The following is a 17660-nucleotide window of genomic DNA, read 5'->3' as shown; positions in this document are numbered from 1 at the left end:
TTATTGAAACTCTGTAATGCCTCTCTTTCTTGCATATAAAATTCTTATGAGCACATTCAGTGCTAATGTTAAAAATGCAGGAAAATGTTGAACATCAACATACGAAAAATATTGTGAGCAATTGCTTTGTTATTTCAATAAACAAGTTTTCTGGTTATTTTTTGTTTTCTGCTCCTTTGAATGCTGCATGCCAAAGCAATGGATTTTTAATTAATCACTTTTCATTGTTTCCAAGCTAAAGCTATTTGCCTACTATTGTGAAGTTTTAGGAAGGTGCTTCTACAGCAGGTGTATAATTTGGTTTTAAGATATAACATTAAATCCATTTATTTCTCAACCATGGAAAAACTGAAAGGTTGTAGCATAATTGTATCCAAACTTTAAAGTACTTTTTATAGCTGTAGAATGCATATTTCTAACCCTTCTGGTAGTTTGAATAACATGAAATTGTTTAGTCTGAACTGTCCATTCATGTCCACTGCTTTTGTTAGAAATTTCTTTTATTAAAATATCAGTTTGCACTTCAATTTTTATAACCTTTTATATCAAGGACAACATACAAGTCTTGCAGTCCCCTATGGCCATGCTTCCTCAAAGCCCATTTTCACATGCAGCATATTGAATTTAAGGCAGTGATCAACATCCTTAGCATATTCCTTCCATAATGATAGCAGTATAATGGGAAGTGTTTTTATTCATCTTTGTTTATGTCTTTTCACTTCCTAAGGCCAACAGTTTCTCCAGCAAGAAATTGATGTTTCACAATGGGTTTCTCCATAGCAAGTGATAGAATATGATGCAAGAGCAGCTTTAGCAAATCAATGGTTCCTCCCAGTAACATTTGTCAAAATTTACCCCAATAGAATGGGAGGAATAAACACAGCTTTACTTATATACTTACACTTGAATCAATATATCATGTAATACAACCACCAGATTAGAGTGTGATGCAAAAACTATATAACAGGGCACTCTGTCTTGTTGTCAGGCTTGGATTACTAGAGAATTAAATGCTCTATATCTATCTATCTATCTATCTATCTATCTATCTATCTATCTATCTATCTATATATCTATTTATATATGGCTGCTGTCTACAGGAGGCTTCCATTCTTCATAAATGCAACCATGTGTTGCTCGATATGGTACTCTGCTGTGCTCCATGTATACCCTACCATCATGCTTTGGTGTCTGAACCATCAACAAAAAGGGTCTCCATTAACAGATGCCTTTAGTACTGGCACACCTGACACCTTGTTCAGCTGTCATTCCTTCACAACCCACCATGCACAGGGGTCTATATTAAAAGCTCAAAGAGGCATTACATTGAACACCTCTTCAGTGATACGTAAACACCGACTGCACTAAACTGTGAATGTTCAAAACAGTGATTTCATTCCCTGAGAAAGAAATCGGTAATACCAAAAATGCATACACACAATTTCAAACATAATTATTTGGGGGGCTTTGCCCTCACAGCCCCCACACCCCCTCTAACTCAATATACCAACTCCAAGATCTCACTACAGGGGGTAGAGGGAAATATTATGACTCAGGCCAAGCAATTTTTTTCCTTGGGGAAAAAAATCGCTGTCCTGAGCCTTTGTTATTTTCATTTTTCGGTCTATATGTGTCGGCGAAACGCCATTCAATATAATGCCATTTCATCGATCTAATATAGACCCCATGCACAGCATATATCATCATGCATTCACACATCCACATCATTTGATTTATACATGTGGATGTCAAATAATTACTATTCCTAAATGATGTGCTCAGTTTGGTAATTCTGCATACAAGCCCTTTTTCGTGGTAGATTATGTTTCTTAAAGTTTTATATTAGGCTGGCTATAGTCTTTTAATAAAAAATTAAAGTATTTGATTCAGTCATACAGTTACAAATATAATGTTTCACCAAATGTTTATCAGAAGAAAATAATTTAAATTTGGTGTAAATGTGGCAAAAGTGATTCTTATACATTGCAAAACAAAAACCTCCTTGCAGCAATGACTTCAGGGAAAATGAGCATTCTTTAATTTTGTTGTCAAAATTCAGTTTCAGGAGACATAAAATAGCTTAAACATTACTAGAATTTTTCACATAATTTCTGTAACCTATTTTTTATTATACATCATCTTTTTCTTGAAGATATAAAGAAGGATGCTACATCAGCACTGCATTAAAAATCCCATGTTTTGAATGGTTTAAATTTTCGTTTTCAAATAAGTAAGACAGTTAATAAGATCAGTATCACTGCCAGTTGTTGAGAATATGTATCCTTTAATCCTTTTTCTGCAGCTTTTGAAAGCTAAGTTTCATTTTCAAATAAGGAAGAGCATTAATACGATCACTATCAATCACCTAAGATTATAAGAAATTATAAACACCACTACCTTGATGATGTATTTATTTATTCCTACATTTACAGTCATGGGTATTTAGAAAGAACCCCACTGCTGATGGTAACCTCTGGAGTCAAAAGGGGCTGTGAACAGGATGCTGAAAAATGCGATTTGGAGACATGTAAACCATGGTGAGAATACACCTCATTATTGTCTAAACCGCAGGTCTCTGATTTGCCTTTAATTACAGTGAGTGCAAGCCAGTATTTTCTTGTTGTTTTCCACACTAGAGGCCCATGTATCTCATTGGCACAGGCACCCTAATACACACACACACACACACACACACACACACACACATGCAAACACACACACACACACACACACACACACACACACACACACACACACACACACACACACACACACACACACACATGCACACGCACACACGCACACAAGCACACATGCACACACACACGCAAACACTCGCAAACACACACACACATACACACACACACACACACACACACACACACACACACACACACACACACACACACACACACACACACAGCCACACACACTTGTCAGCTTCTTGTGTAGTGTTTGGTGACACTGTACACTCTAGCAGACTATACCACTACCTTTTATATGGCAGGTATCATGTAACATATGCTCCTAGCTTTGCATTCTCCTGATAATATGTGCTGATGCATTTTTTAACTGAACATCCACCACTTCACAAGTTGCACTGCGTGCTACAATTACTAACCATGTTTCCTTTCAAAAAGAGCTCCCTATTGAAATGCTTGTCTCACAATGCCAAATTCCAAAATGGAGAAAAAAATGACCAAAAATACAAGAAAAGAATGAATATCAAATATCGGTCTTCTGCTTTCAAACTTGTTTTTTGCAGCTGGCAAGCCCCAGTGCATCCACCAGTGCAGCAGCAAGCCCTCAACACCTCCCAAACTTGTGTAAACCAACTCTGAGATTGCCAGATCTCAGAGAAAAGGGAATATTTTGTGAAATTGTAGTCTCTGATTTTTGGTCATTCAGGCTCCACATTCCACGACATGGTGTTGTGAGTGCTGATATTTCAAACAGTTACCTGAAAAAAAGTGCTGTAGTTATGCTGGCACTAGCAGGGAAGCATGGTTAACACCATGTACTAGCCCAACTCATGCTGACAGAATAAGCTGCATTTCTGCTTTTCTAGCACCTAAACACTGTGCATAGTATGCTTTACTGCTGATTATGAATAAGTTATTCTGTAAATGAGTTCAGGTACTGTCAAAGTCAAAATGTGGCAGCATGGCATGGGTTTGCAACACCATGACTGCATGTAACATTAGTCTCATCCATGGTGACTTGAGTGTGCTCTCCAACTTTTGTCTTCTGTTCTTTCAGTAATTTGTAATCACTAGAATTGTGACCAGCGTATTTGCAAGAAGGTAATGTAATGCAAGCCATTTGTAGTGCTCATGAAAAGTTAGCATTCGAAGGTATCACACCGTCAGACTGGCTTGTTGCATGCATTCTTGACAAATGTATAGTAGGTCACCACAATCACTGAAGACCTTTTAAGACATATTGGTATAATGACAGAACAGTGAAACAAAATGGATTTATTATTTTCTATCAGGCCCTTACAGACTGGATAAACTGTAGTGGAGGAATAGTATTACCTCTTAGAAGAAGTTTATGAATAAAATACCGATATAGTGCCATGTGCATAAGGGGGTCTACTTCAGTAGACCAAAATTTCACTTACCCAAAATCCATATTAATGAGATGAAAATTTCAACAGCTCCAGAGCACTGAAGTCCTAGAACACTGACCTACCACTCCAGGTAAGTAAACACATGGCCATCCTGAAAAAAAATGTGAACCAAAGGAAAGCAAACCCACCGATGTGGGGGGCTTCACCCCCACACCCCACTATATGGGGGGCTGCGACCCCCACAACCCCCTAACTAAATATACCAACTCTGAGATTGCACTACCGCGGGGTTAAAGGGCAAAGTTAAACAGGATGGTCAAGCGTTTACTTACCTGGAGTTGTAAGTCGGTGTTCCAGGACGTCGGTGTTATAGTGCTGCTGGCCTTTTCGTCTTGGTGATATGGATTTCAGGTAAGTGAAATGTTGGTCTGCCGAAGTAGACCCATGTAAAGTAACATGTTGAGTAGGCCAAATGTTAACTCACAGTTCATCATTTTGAGATTAAGAGTATAAGACCTGCAGTAAGCAGGAGTGAAAGAATCATCTGAGTTCCTAGTGTGGAAAGGAGAGCATAATTAAAAAATAAACATACACTGTAACTCTGAATTTTACAGCAAAACTTAAAAAATGTAAAAGGAAACGGTGTTTACATCAGTATTCGCAGTGCCTAATATACAAGTTAGAAAGAACTTTTGAAAGAGTAACTGATTTAGGACTGCATGAAGATTTGTAAAGTTGTGAATGGTAATGAAAGTCTGACTTTCTAAAAATAGTGGATACAGAAAAGTTCTGTTCTCTCTCTCTTTTTTTTTTTTTTTTTTTGCTGATTCATAGACACCCGCACCATGGTGCTGCAACACAAAGAGGTACAGCACTGCCATGACATATCTGCCTGGCCTATATCAAATACTAATGAGACATTCTGTGAAGCAGACTATGCAAATTAGTCATGTGCTTCCCTCTAGAAATGTCTGCAATGTATAAGATACATTGGCCACCAGTGTTAACGAACACGGCCAGAAGCTTATGTTCCACCATCACATTAGAAGTAAGTACTGGACAGTTTAGTGGACAGGTACTGCTGGGTTGGGGTATGTCTGTGGTTGTATGTGTGAGTGTGTGTAAAGGTACGAGTGGTATAAGGTGTGTGTGTGTGTGTGTGTGTGTGTGTGTGTGTGTGTGTGTGTGTGTGTGTATGCATGAATGTGTGATGTGTGTGTGTTTGGGGGAGTTGTCATACTTGCACACTTCCTTTCATTAATGACCACATCCTGCAACATTAGGGGTTGAGGAGATACAAGATACCAAGGATAACTCTTTCTGTCTTATCTGAATGGCACTTAACAAGTGATAGAACACTGTTTTGCAGCACTAAAGGTATGTGCAGGAAGGAACAATAGACATCAGGAATACTTGTTCCTAAATGCAATTATAAAAGATTCAGATCCTGTACCTTTGGCATTGACACAATGATGCTAGTCATCTATGCCACTGCTAAACACCAATATACCTCTCAACTGTCCAGATCTTTGCATCATATTTTTGGTCTTTTCCTCATAAAATTTGTGGTTTTCTGTCAAATCAGTGAGAATTGAAGCCACTAAATAATGCTATATATTTCATTTTCTGACATCATATACTTCAGAAAATACATGCTAACACAAAAACATTTAGTTCTAGTAACTTTCTGTGTGAGTCTATGCATATTTAAAATTTGTCCCTATTTTTGGCCTTTACCCCCTCCCCCAATTATTTTTGGCTTTGTTCAGATTTCGTGCAAAGAGGTTGAGAGGCATGAATACCAAGGGTTTTTATAAATATTACATAAGTCTTTAAAAATAAAAAAAATTAAAAGGGGGAAGTTTAAACTGTGCACCCTTATCTTAACTGGGAGCCTTAACCCTGTATGCCGACTCATCAGTTAGTGCAGTGGTGTTTTTTTTAACTTATAAGAAGAATAAAACTGTAATGTGTTACATAATTCATTGCTTGCAATGACCCTTTACTTCTGAGTGCAGGACAGGTACAAGAGACAGTAGTAAGAATGTTGTTTAAAATCATGGATATTTGAGGGGGATGTGGGTTTATCTGTGTGGGAGGAAGCTTCAGGACAAAGCTAGAAGAAACACCAGATGGCATGATGGAGTCTTTTCAAAGTACTACTTGGACTCACTTAAAAAGTCTAGCATCATCTTGTACTGTATGAACACTAAAAAATATGAAAATCTAATGTCTGGTATTGACACTTGCAAGTAGCAATGTTTTGTGATGACAAAGAAAATATGAAGAGACAGCAGGATGTTCTGTCACCTCAGGGAGAGGTAAGAGGTATGTTGGTGTGTATGTCTGTGTGTGTGTGTGTGTGTGTGTGTGTGTGTGTGTGTGTGTGTGTGTGTGTGTGTGTGTGTGTGTGTGTGTGTGTGTGTGTGTGTGTGTGTGTGTGTGTGTGTGTGTGTGTGTGTGTGTGTGTGTTTGCGTGTGTGTGCGTGCGTGTGTGTGTGTGTGTGTGTGTGTGTGTGTGCGTGCGTGTGTGTGTTTGCATGTGTGTGTGTGTGTGTGTGTGTGTGTGTGTGTGTGTGTATTAGGGTGCCTGTGCCAATGAGATACATGGGCCTCTAGTGTGGAAAACAACAAGAAAATACTGGCTTGCACTCACTGTAATTAAAGGCAAATCAGAGACCTGCGATTTAGACAATAATGAGGTGTATTCTCACCATGGTTTACATGTCTCCAAATTGCATTTTTCAGCATCCTGTTCACAGCCCCTTTTGACTGCAGAGGTTACCATCAGTAGTGGGGTTCTTTCTAAATACCCATGACTGTAAATGTAGGAATAAATAAATACATAATCAAGGTAGTGGTGTTTATAATTTCTTATAATCTTAGGTGATTGATAGTGATCGTATTAATGCTCTTCCTTATTTGAAAATGAAACTTAGCTTTCAAAAGCTGCAGAAAAAGGATTAAAGGATACATATTCTGAACAACTGGCAGTGATACTGATCTTATTAACTGTCTTACTTATTTGAAAACGAAAATTTAAACCATTCAAAACATGGGATTTTTAATGCAGTGCTGATGTAGCATACTTCTTTATATCTTCAAGAAAAAGATGATGTATAATAAAAAATAGGTTACAGAAATTATGTGAAAAATTCTAATAATGTTTAAGCTATTTTATGTCTCCTGAAACTGAATATTGACAACAAAATTAAAGAATGCTCATTTTCCCTGAAGTCATTGCTGCAAGGAGGTTTTTGTTTTGCAATGTATAAGAATCACTTTTGCCACATTTACACCAAATTTAAATTATTTTCTTCTGATAAACATTTGGTGAAACATTATATTTGTAAATGTATGACTGAATCAAATACTTTAATTTTTTATTAAAAGACCATAGCCAGCCTAATATAAATCTTTAAGAAACATAATCTACCACAAAAAAGGGCTTGTATGCAGAATTACCAAACTGAGCACATCATTTAGGAATAGTAATTATTTGACATCCACATGTATAAATCAAATGATGAGAAAATGCAGAAACCTTAGGCTATATCAACACAGAAAATTTGAGAAGTTAATGCTACACCAGCTTCAATGTACTGCTTTTTTAATATAATACTAGTGAGGAAGAAAAGGGTATCATCTCCTATTGGGTTTGCAGACTCCTGTTGAAACTGCATGGACTGGAACTGCAATAGTTGAAAATGTCAGTCAGAAACTGAAAAATGGAATGTGTATGCATACACAAAGTCTGAGGTCATTATACCCAGGAGTATTTCCACTACTTGAAAGTACAGTAAACCTTGGAAAAGTCAGGATATAAGTAATGAAGAAAAGAAGCCCAATGCTAAAACACTTTACTTGTATTATAGCAAGTTTTGAGACTTACAGTATTTTACCACTTGCACTTTATTTTTAAGATTCTAGGACTTGCAATAATAGGACCTACCTTTTCACTATGTCTGGATTTGTACCATTCACTTGAACCACTGGGAAATAGAACCCAAGAACAAGTATAGTGAAGATAAAACCAGTACAGCAAACCTTATTTTGACTAAAACAGCAGACCAACAAACAAACAACAAAATAAATGAGATATTCAGTGGTCAGCAAAGGGGGAGGGAGCTTGACTAGTCAATGGTACAACATGGAAGATGTGAACCCAATTCAACCAATGAAAAAGGAGGTAGTTTACCAAATGGCCTTGTTTCATAGTTTCATAGTTTCATAGTTTAGTACTAGGCTATCTGCCCTGGGGCATTTGTAAGCCTAGCAATAGTGATGTGGCTTTTGCCACCCCATGAAATGGTACAAAAATGTACAGAATAAATTTAGAATACTGTGCCTCTGTCTAGTAGTGACACAATGAAGGTCCCCTTATATAATAGAATTAGTTTACTGTGCCCCTGTCTAGCAGTGACACAGATGTGACCCCTGGGGTAAACTTACGATCTCCCATCCACTCATCAAGATTTCTCTTGAAGAGAGTCAGTGAGGGGCTCTGCACTTTGGCAACGTGGGTGTCAAATGAGAGGTCGCTGTCGACTTGGGTCCCTAGGTCTCTGATTACTTTTTCCGTACTCAGTGGGTTGCTGTCTATGTGATAATTTGTGGGTACTTTGTTTTTCCCAAAGGGGATGACTATACATTTTTTGGCATTTAGTTTAAGGCCGTGACTCTGGCACCAGTTGCCCGTTTCTGTGAGGCTTTTTTGTAGGATGTATGTGTCCGTTGGTGTATCGACTATGGCGCCTAGTTTGCAGTCATCTGCAAACTTTGTCAGCCACAACCCTCCCATGTTTGCTTTAACATCTGAGAAATAAATGCCAAACAAGAGGGGTCCCAGGACAGATCCCTGTGGGACACCACTTGTGACTGGCTTTGAGTCTGACATTGCTCCAGCGATTTTAACTTTATGGGTTCTGTCCTTTAGCCAGTTTGCAACCCATCTAGTGACATAAGGGTTTACGTTTATGCTGTTGAGCTTATCTATGATGCCTGAGTGGGGTATTGTGTCGAAGGCCTTAGCCAAGTCCAGTTAGGCTGTATGGACTGCTTTGCCCGCATCAATGGCTCTAGTGACTGTTTCGAAACAGTCAACCAGGTTCAAAAGGCAGGATCTGCCCTTTACAAAGCCGAACTGGGTGGGGTCAAGTGTCTGTAGGTCCCCTATGTCTCTGTTTATGAGTTCCATAATGATTCTTTCCGTAGCTTTGCAGATCAGGCTGGTTAAACTTATGGGGTGGTAGTTCCCAGGGTCTGTAGAGGTACCCCCTTTGTGGAGTGGGACCACTGTTGCTGTATGCCAGTGTTCAGGTACATATCCTGTAGTAAGACTAAGGATAAATGGCATTTTTATGTGCGGGTTTAGCTCCTCTTGGAGTTCACGTAGCACGCAACCCGGGATACCGTCAGGTCCCATTGATGCTGTGTTTTTAGCTTTGTTGAGGGCGGTTCTCACTTGGACATCTGAGATGACAGGGAGATTACATTCAGCTGGGATAAGTATTTCTTCTTTTGGGGGTGAGGGAGGGGAGAAATTTGCACTGAACCTGTCAGCCAGAATGTTGGCAATATCTGTGGGTTCAGTGTATTTTTTGTTGTTGTGAACTAACTCTGAGCATATCTGAGGGTTTACACCCAGGCTTCTAACATAGCTGAAGAAGGCTTTGTGGTTATCTTTAGTGTCCTTAGCGATTTTTCTCTCAAAGTTGGCCTTGGATGTTTTTATGAGAGAACGTAGTTTTCTGCTAATGTTGATCAGAGATGTCTTCCCTTTATGGGATTTTGCTCTGACGTGCAGTAGCTTCCTTCTTTTGTTATACAATTTGTTAATGGCTGAGGTCCACCAGACAGGACGCTTGCCTTTGGTGGAGAGGGACTTGGATTTATTTGGGTTTGCATGATCCATGCATTCTTGGAGATGTCCATAGAAAGCATTTGTGAAGGATTCGGCATTGTGGGATGCGGTATCCTCTGGCCCAGTGGACTTAAAGGATACCATCTCAGTCTTAAGAAGAGTGAAGTCTGCTTTTGAGAAGTTTTTCACTGTGGTCTGGGGGTGGAGGTGGGATATGTATATCCAGGGTGATTAGTTTGTGGTCAGATCTCATTAGTGAGGGGTATACCTCTGGTGTGGAGCATTTTGTCCCCATGTTTGTGAGGATCAGGTCTAGTATATTATCTCCCCTAGTGGGAGAGGTGACTAGTTGTTCCAGTGCATTTGAATTTATGAATTCCAGGAACCTTTGGGCTAGGGTGTTAGGGCTAGAATAATGTACCCAATCTATGTTTGGGTAGTTGAAGTCTCCCAGTATGATGGTATTTTGTGATACATTCATATCCTCCAATGTCTTCAGGAAGGCTGAGTGGGGTTCCTGAGATTGGGAGGGTGGTCTGTAACATGCTACCAGTTGTATAGCAGTTTTGCCTATGGTTAGTTGCACCTGTATGGTCTCTGATGCTTCATGTGTTGCTACTAACCTGGAGGTGTGGGTGTCCTTGATGAATATGGACACTCCCCCTCCCTTTGTGGTTCGGCCTGGGTTTTGGGGCCGAAAAGCATGATACAAGGTATAGCCTGGTAGCACTCGGGTGCGCTTAGGAGCCTTGAACCAGGTTTCAGTTACTGCACAGACGTCAATGTTCTCCATACTGAGGAGTGCATTGAGTGCCTGCATCTTGAGATTTAGACTTCTGGCATTGAGCAGCATTACCCTTAGTTTTTTTCCAGTTTTGTTTTCTAAGGAGATGGGTTTGTCTTTTGAGCCTTGCCTAAAAAAGGCACTATGGGAGTGGCAAGAGCCTTAGCCAATATCCGGAAGCTCAATGGTGACAGGTGCAAGCCATCCCTTGCGAAGCAGCGTGGCTTGTCCAACATGTCATCCCAGGCAGACAGACATTGGATCCCCTTAGAATGTCACCAGTACTTGAGCCAATTATTAAAGCTGATCATCTTGTCTTTGTATTGTGGCATCATTCTTGGTGAGGGTAAGATGCTGCTCAGGGTCAGGGTCATACCAGCCTGGGCTACATAATCAGAGATCTCCTCTATGTCTCTTTTCATGTAGTCCAGGGAGGTACATCTCAGGTCATTCACGCCAGCATGGACAATGATGGAGTCATATTTGTACTTGCTTTGGAGTGACCTGAGTGCGTGTGTTATGTGGCGGATCCTTGCTCCCGATAGGCAGCTCACAGTCACCCTCTCCTTGTTCAGCCTGGTAAGCGGGACATCAGTGTGTCTGGCTATAGAGTCACCTATTACTAGTGCATCAGGCATGGTGTTTGGCCTTAAGGGCTGTGATTGGTTGACACACTGATTTATTGAAGTATGTGTTGCATGTGTTTTGTTTTGAGGTGGTGGATTTTTGATGTCTGCTTTGGGAGCCTCTGTTGTTTTGGTAAGTTTTTTATTCATGCCTATAATAATTTAAAAAGTGCACAAAATAAAAGCTGATTCTTCAACAAGTTTTAACATTTAATGATCTGAAATTAAACCTCGCAGCATGCATTTCTGAAGGTCTGTCCCCAGAATAGTATTTTTATTACAATTTTTGCTCTTTGCATTTTAAAAGTCCACATGTCAAAAATTGTTCCGCAAATATTGATAAATTTCTTATGAGAAATATCACTGACATAATTATCTACAAATTACAAAACTGTACCGAACTGGGCTCCTACATTAAAGGCAAATGAATATGAATTTTAATAAAAAAACATTTCAATGTCATTTTTATGGCTTAACATGCACAAAGAATGAAACAATCCCACTGAAACCTGTTGCTTTTAGGTATGAAAACAAACCAACATTATTTGCATTTTAATAGCTTTTGTTTATTCTATTTTCAGTATCAAGGGAACTAAATGTCACATATATTGATAGATGAGTTTTTTTTTTTGTAAATTTTGATTTCTGTCAATTTTGAAAGACTATTATGGTCGGAATTACACCTTAAAATCAACTGGCAATATCTATCTACTTTTTCAAGATATTCTTATGGAATTCACAGGAAAAGACCAAATTGATAATTCCATTTTAATTCAGTTTGTCATTGGCAAAAAGCTTTTAGGGAAATAGACAACAGATTTTCATATACGTGTATGCCTCTTAGGACATGTAAAATATACACATTTTGTTAGAAACATAAAAATGACAGAAAATGTTAGTTTATTTAATATAAAAGAGTGCTATTTGTGATTTGCATTTCATAAAAATATACCAGCGATATGATGTTGATGCTTTTGGGTTTTTTTAGCCTAAAATATGGGTTATATTTTGTAAAAAATGGCATAAATGACAGATCAAAATGGCTATGTAAGACTCTTAGTGCTACCAAGCAATAGTGCATTTCTTTGTGCTGGTCCCAAGCCCGGATAAATGGGGAGCATTGCATCAGGAAGGGCATCTGGCGTAAAATTTTGCCAAATCATACATGCAGACAACAGTACAGATATACATACCGGATCGGTCGAGGCCCGGGTTAACAATGACCACCACCAGTACTGTTGGCCAACAGAGTGCTGGCAGAAATTGGGCTACTGTTGGCCAAAGGAGGAGAAGAGGAGGAAGGCATGCCCGAAGGCAGGTAAAGGTTGGGACTGTGATAGCGAGGGTCAGAGCTTTGAATGTTGGCAGTATGACTGGTATAGGGAGAGAGCTAGTTGATATGATGGACCGAAGGAAGGTTGGTATATTGTGTGTGCAAGAGATCAGATGCAAGGCGAGCAAGGCTAGGTGTATTGGAGGTGGGTTCAAATTGTTTTATCATGGTGTGAATGGGAGGAGAAATGGTGTAGGCATTATCCTGAAGGAACAGTATGCTAAGAGTGTTTTGGAAGTGAAAAGAGTGTCTGATAGAGTGGTGTTTATGAAGCTGGAAATTGATGGTGTAATGATGAATGTTGTTAGTGCATTTGCTCCACAAGTTGGGTGTGCGATGGATGAGAAAGAAACATTTTGAATTGAGTTGGATGAAGTGGTGATGACTGTACCCAAGAGTGAGAGACTGGTGATTGGAGCAGATTTCAATGGGCATGTTGGTGAAGGAAACAGAGGGGATGAGGAAGTGATGGGTAGGTATAGTGTTAAGCAAAGGCATGCAGAAGGTCAGATGGTCAGTACACATCTGAATTTGCCCTCACAGTTTTAAGCAATTGAAAGCATGGTATTCCAGCCACAGCATATTGTAACTAATAATATATATTTTTCTCTAGTGAAATATAGTGTACTTTTACTGTACTCAGTGGACTAAGCAAGTCCAAGACTGCTATTCTGACCTCAAAGTTTCCTACTTCTGAATTTAAACCAACAGCCAACAGCCAATCAACAGCCTTAACTGCTTGAAAGCATGTCATTGTTGCCATGGTTTTTTACAACTTAAATATATTATTTTTGATGAAATGCAGAGTACTTTTAATTCTGATGTGTCAACATTTCAATAAAGAAGTATTATGGGCCTTTATTGTACTCAGTGTACTGGGCATGAGCTTACCACAATGCCTCAAATCAAAATGGGGTAAAATTGCAAAGTGGTAGACTGTGCCAATAGAAGTACTGATGCCTTTATTTTAAAGTTTACTTTAGTCAGTTCTGAGATTTCCTTATCAAACTTTCAGGTAATACCAACAACATATTCAGTTATTAAACACATCTAAGACCATAGTTATAACTCCAGGGCTTTGGCTTTCAAAGCAATACACCTTTGAATTTTACATTGCAGTTTTAGCCACTTGAAAACATAGTATTGTAGGAATTTTACATTAGAAATGAAATAAATGACCACGTTTTATGATTAAATGCAGATTATTTTACATAAAATGTATTAGGGCTATTATTGTGGTCAGTGGACTGATCAAGAGCTCATCACCACACACAAAAAGGCAAATGAATATTATGCACAATATCAGACAATGGCAGTAAAGGCACAGCGTCTAAAGCCATTGTGACTTAACTTTCAAATGCTATACCATTCCTATCCTTTGACATTTCATAACAACACTGTCAGGTAATATCAACAGGTTATTTCACAATAAAGCACACATAACACTGCAATTCTAATGACAGTGCCTCCTGTGCAGCATACTTTCGAATCTTATCCCATAACTTTAGCACTTCAAAGCATGACATTGTAGACACCGTATACTGTAACTGTCATGTTAGGGTATAGAGGATGTCTCTTGTATAAATATCTTAAAAATAATTACAGTACAGTATTTAGCTTGAAAACACACACAAGAATGCAACTCTAACCTCATATCTTCTAGTCCAGCACAGCGCTGAAACTTACTCCATAGCTTTAGCTGCTTGAAAGAAGGGAATTAAAGCCACTGCATGTGACAAATGATTTTTTCAGCATAAATATAGAGGAATTCTACTTCTGAGTTACTGATGTTTCAAATAAATATGTATTTTTAACCATTGCTGAACACATTGTATTATGCACAAGTTCACCACAGCAGCCAAAATGAAAACATATAAAGCGAAATGTCAGACTGTGACTGTAAACACATATGAGCCAAAGACACTTGTGCTGGATTTTGGAAGGAGATATCACTGTCCAATCTGAGATTTCATTATAAAACATTCAGTTAATAACAACAAAGTATTCAGCTACAAAATGCATCTAAGACTGCAATTCTAACCTCAGAACTTGAAATGCAGCATACCTCTGAATTTACCTCATACTTTTAGCTACCTGAAAACATGCATTGCAGCCATGGCAAGTTTCAACTGATACACATAAAGGTTTCTGATAACCTATAGAAGATTTTTACTTTTTATTTATTGACAACTCTGGAAATATTTTTCTGGTTATTAGTATATTTTTACTTTTTATTTATTGACAACTCCAGAAATATTTTTTTTCTGGTTATTAGTATACTCTTTGTATTACCGGCGGTGGTGGTGCTGTGGTAGCATTGTCTCCTCACAGTAAGATGCTGTCCAGTTCGATTCTCAGCTAGAGCGTCTTCTGCATGGAGACATGCATGAATGGGCATACCTTAATTGAAGGTTGTGCGTCAGAGCTGGTAACTCGGCACGTAAAAAATCATTAGTGGACCGAAGTTCCGCTGTGGTGACCCCTAACCGGGAAAAGCTGAAAGACACAAACAAAGTATACTCTTTGTACTGACTACAGATTGACCTTAAAACCCATAATGAAAACCCAGTATTATGCAATATATCGCACTGTGGCACTAAGGACACATGGACAAAAGCTTCTGGTGCCTGTCTTTGAAAGACTGTATCTCTAACCACCTGTGATATTCTGATATATATCTTCAAGGAGGCAACCACAGTTTATTTTTCACCTAAACACACCTAAAACATTAATTCTAACCACAGATCTCATAGTGCAGCACAACCGGACTCCACTGTTTTAGCCACTGGAAACTGTAGCAACAGCATGTAATGATTGAAAAAAAATCTGGTGAAATATATAAGATTTTTGGTTCTGACATAATGAATGATTAGTACATCTTCTAGACATCATTTTTTCAGGCCTTTATAAAGATGCCAAATATCCCTTCCAGGTGGAAACCAAGGATAGTATCAGACTGTGACAATAAAAAGCTCTCTAAAACACTGAGTTTACTAGATGCATAAAAGAGATGTTATTTCTCTGAAGGCAGTTTTCAATAAAAGTTTCTGGGACTTCTAAAAAGTTACTTCGGTAAAAAATACATATGTATTGCCCCAGTGGAATGTGTCCATTTTGAGAGGATACACTACCTTTCATTGGAAAGGAATCACTTACATATAATGGCTTGTTGCTCTTTGAGAGATACTATCTCCCCTAGCAAACCATGCTGATAATTATTCAGAAATGATCATATAATTACTCTTTGGTTTATACCTTGCCTAACCCATCTATAAAACAGGCATCCACTTCTGGCAATCACCTTTCATGTACAGTCAAAAGTCATGAAATAGCCACAATGATGTATTTCTAGTTATTCTTTTAGGCACTTCCCATGTCAAATGCCATAAAATTAAAATGAAGAAAAGTGTATGGGGCAGTGAACAGTGTGTACTATTGTCATTGCCTGCTTATCTATCTAGCTTTCTTTGAGAAAAATTTAAAACATTGTCAGAGTAAATGCATACTTTAAATATGAACAACTTACCAATAAATTCATGATGGTTGGAATGCAGCAAATCACAGTCAGCAAAGAAATTAATATACATCATGAAATAATAAGGAATAACAGGTAAACGGTGGGGATTAAGCATGCAGTTAATAGTTAAAGTAGCTAAAAAGGAAGCTGTAATGCTTATTTGTACTCCTTACATTATGGGGTTCATCATGTAATCTGTTAAACTGCTTTGCTTTGAGAATAAAGCCCTGATACCAGATTTAGCACATACCAGTTCCCTCAATTCATGCCATTGCAACAGAAGATTTTATGACAATGGAAACATTGTCACAGGACAAATGTGATAAACTGACAATAGGGCATAATAGTTTGTGCATGGTACATATACTACCGTGCACCCAGGTGTGTTGTGAGATACAAGTCCAAAAGTGAAAATGTATGCATTATAATCTCTGGGCATGTAATAATATCTGTACTGAGCACATCATACATGTTTTGTTATACTTAGAATATCTATACATATTTGAAATGAATAGGTTTATAACTTTTTAACCAAGTAAAATTTTGTTAGAAATTTCCTGTGTTGATATTTTAGGTACTTTTTAATCAAACTGTTATGTGCTATAGTTCAATTCCATTTCTAATTTTTTAAAGTTATTTTTGTAAATCACATTTATGGATCCATGTTGCACATATTTAGTGCCTAAATAGCTATAGTGTTAGTATATTTTTAATATGAACTTGAAGTATTAGTTTTGAACAGAGGTACAAGCATTTACTGAAAATGATGTATAAAAATATACATTTTCCTGTTTGTTACACACTTTGTAGTGGAGCTGTCATGCTTAATGTTTCTGTCATATGTTTTTGTAGACTATCTCTCATTGTCTCTTTATCTATCTTTTCCAGTTTCTGAAGACATTTTTTGCTTTATTTATTAAAGACATGCAGAAGCTAACTGCAGAGTACTCATCAATTGCAAATCAGAATTAGTAATGAAAGAATGTCTTCTGAGAAGGAGAAGAAATCTTTGATTAAATGCGAGTTAAAGGTGGCCTGCAGTAGTCTTCTCCTGAGTCCAGAACATATTTGAAGCAAAGATGACTAGTGATCTGATAGGTCAGCCTTCCTTGTTCATTTTACAATAAAATGTACTGTGCAGGGGCCATTATATTAAAATAAATGAATTAATTTGTTTGAGAGAGAGAGAGAGAGAGAGAGAGAGAATTCTATCAATGTGTTTAGCACATGGCAGTTTCTGCTTCATTTTTAAATGGTACGTGCTTCGCTGCTTTTACTTTCAAAACACAGACCATGCATCGGTCAGTTTCCACCTGTAGCAAGGCAGACTAGTTTACTTTATCAAAATAACATCCTCAGGTCTTGTCACTGCAATTGATCATTGCCTGAATGCTTAGAGGGGATCCTTTAAAATTTCTGCCCACCCACCATTCAGAAATATTTTATTCCTTAACAATAACAAAGT

This window comes from Protopterus annectens, chromosome 10.part0, assembly GCF_019279795.1.
Source record: "Protopterus annectens isolate FY-2018-M chromosome 10.part0, PAN1.0, whole genome shotgun sequence".
In the NCBI taxonomy this organism is placed as follows: domain Eukaryota; kingdom Metazoa; phylum Chordata; order Ceratodontiformes; family Protopteridae; genus Protopterus; species Protopterus annectens.
The sequence above is the reverse complement of the archived record's forward strand: the minus strand, read 5'-3'. Positions refer to the sequence as shown.